Here is a 3,253-nt window from a genome sequence, read left to right as displayed (position 1 = left end):
TTAGGGTTTATGATCATCACTCAATTTATAATGATCAAGGTTTGGATTCCTAGGGATCTCTCATTAAATGGGTTCTCTCTTCCATGATCAAGCATGATCTTGATCAATCAAGGTATAGCACTTCTAATTAACCTTCTTGTATGGGACTACTATGGTTGCCTTATTAGTTTATATCCCAAGAGAATGCCTGAGATATTCTGCTAGGGTTCTATTCAAACAATGATGATATGGTCATCTGGTATATGGATAGTTCTCTTCCTCAAATTCAGGTGTTGCCTCAACTAGCTTTAGTATAACACCATAGATTAAGCTCTCCCATTTAAGAACAGTTATTCTAGGGTTTATGGTGTACTCTTAATATTTATTTAGGTAGCTAAGCTAAAGATTCAATTGTCTAACTAAGTTGGTTTATCTCTCTAGGAATGGTCTTGGATGATATCCTAGGGTTTCTCTTAGAGATGATGATCTGAATACTTGGATGTATATCCAAGGTTTAGCTCAAGGTTTGTTATTGCTTCTCTAATGATTGTTATAGAACTCTCACGTCTCTAGGGTTGTATAAAAATATGGAATAGAGAAGGATATGTATTTCTTGAGTGGATCTCCTTGTTATTATTCCAATGTTGAAATGGAATGATTACCATGAGGTTCATGGTTGGATCATAGATTAGTTTGAGACATGGAAAAGATAAGTGAAGAATAGTTTCTCCAATTATTGTTGCTTGATTTCCAATTAAATGGATGTTCATATGTTATGGCAAGGATTACCATGTTGTGATCTTTTGTATGATCAAGCAATTGATCATTGATTAATTAGTTCTTGTGTTGATTTTAATTCCATTTGATCTAACCCCTTAGATCAAATCCTCTCTACCAAAAACAAGGTTTTAGCAAAGTCACATTGAGGTTTATAGCACTTGACTTGATGAGCTACTTCAATTCCACCAAGGTCAAGTGAAACTTCAGTCATCGTGGATTGTTTTACTTTAAAGCGCGAAAATTACCCAGATTTTCTATGCATGAATGCAATGCACACATCTGTTTCCTCTATTTTTGTAACCCCAATACCTGGGATATTACAACATATATCCTCAATCTCATATGAGAATAATAATTGTTGCCACATGCTTATGCATTAAAGAGGAGTCCATTATCTGTTGTCCATGTTGTCCCGGTATGGATGTCTAAGTTGAGAATAATCAAAAGCGAGAAATCCAAAATGCGAGCTTTCTCCTTAGACCTTTGTACAGGCGACATGGAGGTACCCCATTGTGACACTTGGTCAAAACATGTGCATTGCAAAGATCCGGTAGTCCAAGTTAATTAGGACAAGGTGCGGGCACTATTAGTATACTATGCATGAGACTTGCAACTTGTAAGATATAATGTACATAACTCATATGCTTTATTACTACCGTTGACAAAATTGTTTCATGTTTTCAAAATAAAAACTCTAGCACAAATATAGCAATCGATGCTTTCCTCTTTGAAGGACCATTCTCTTTACTTTTATGTTGAGTCAGTTCACCTATTTCTCTCCACCTCAAGAAGCAAACACTTGTGTGAACTGTGCATTGATTCCTACATACTTGCATATTGTACTTGTTATATTACTTTATGTTGACTATTATCCATGAGATATACATGTTACAAGTTGAAAGCAACCGCTGAAACTTAATCTTCCTTTGTGTTGCTTCAATACCTTTACTTTGATTTATTGCTTTATGAGTTAACTCTTATGCAAGACTTATTAATGCTTGTCTTGAAGTACTATTCATGAAAAGTCTTTGCTATATGATTCACCTGTTTACTCATGTCATCACCATTGTTATGATCGCTGCATCCACTACATATGTTTACAAATAGTATGATCAAGGTTATGATGGCATATCACTTCAGAAATTATCTTTGTTATCGTTTTACCTCGCTCGGGACGAGCGAGAACTAAGCTTGGGGATGCTTGATACGTCTCCGACGTATCGATAATTTCTTATGTTCTATGCCATATTATTGATGATACCTACATGTTTTATGCACACTTTATGTCATATTCGTGCATTTTACTGGAACTAACCTATTAACAAGATGCCGAAGTGCCGGTTCTCGTTTTCTCGTTGTTTTTGGTTTCAGAAATCCTAGTAACGAAATATTCTCGGAATTGGACGAAACGAAGACCCGGGGCCCTATTTTTCCACGGAGCTTCCGGAAGACCGAAGAACACACGAAGTGGGGCCACGAGGTGGCCGGACTATAGGGCGGCGCGGCCCAAGCCTCGGCCGCGCCGACCTATAGTGTGGGCCCCTCGTGACGCCCCTTGACCTGCCCTTCCGCCTACTTAAAGCCTCCGTCGCGAAACCCCCGATGCGAAGAACCACGATACGGAAAACCTTCCAGAGCCGCCGCCATCGCGAAGCCAAGATCTGGGGGACAGAAGTCTCTGTTCCGGCACCCTGCCGGAGCGGGGAAGTGCCCCCGGAAGGCTTCTCCATCGACACCGCCGCACTACATCCCGCCGCCATCAACCTTCAACGTGCTTCTTGGCTCCTCCTGGTTCGATAAACCTTGGTTTCTTTCTGAGGGAAAACTTGCTGCTGTGCGCATCATACCTTCCTCTTGGGGTTGCCCAACGAACGTGTGAAATACACGCCATCAGCCGCCACTATTTCTTGGTTATGGATTTTGATTATGATATAATTTTTGGTTGATGTGGACATTCTATCACTATGGGTGGTCATCTCATGATGCTCACATGGGTTGTACACACTACACATTGCAGACCTATCTTTTTTTTTCGAAATGGGTATTACCCCGGCCTCTGCATCAGATAGATGCACACAGCCATTTATTGATAAATCTCAAATTTAAAGTTTTACAAACTGACAAGGGATTAACTTGTCAATGCCTATGGATTGTAGGCTAGGGTTTAGTTAGAAGTAGAGGGCAAGTAGATCTCGAAGGTTTCAGCCAAAAAGTACTCGACGAATATGAAAACTAGGGTTTGCAGACAATGATTCGATGATCTCCTCGTCCCTCGGCTCCCCCTTTATATAAGAGGTGGAGCCGAGGGTTTCGTTTTGTACAAGTTACAGAGTCCGGGACGGTTTCTAACTTATCCCGCCAGATTTACAAACAACACTTCCTATTACAATTCTACTTTCCTTAACATATCTTGGGCTCTCGAACCTTCTTATTCTTCGGGTAGTGGGCCTTCGATAAACCCCGGGTACTATCTTTGGCAGGCCCATTTGGGATG

Source organism: Lolium rigidum, chromosome 6 (genome assembly GCF_022539505.1).
Source record: "Lolium rigidum isolate FL_2022 chromosome 6, APGP_CSIRO_Lrig_0.1, whole genome shotgun sequence".
NCBI lineage: Eukaryota > Viridiplantae > Streptophyta > Magnoliopsida > Poales > Poaceae > Lolium > Lolium rigidum.
Note: the sequence above shows the minus strand (reverse complement) of the source record.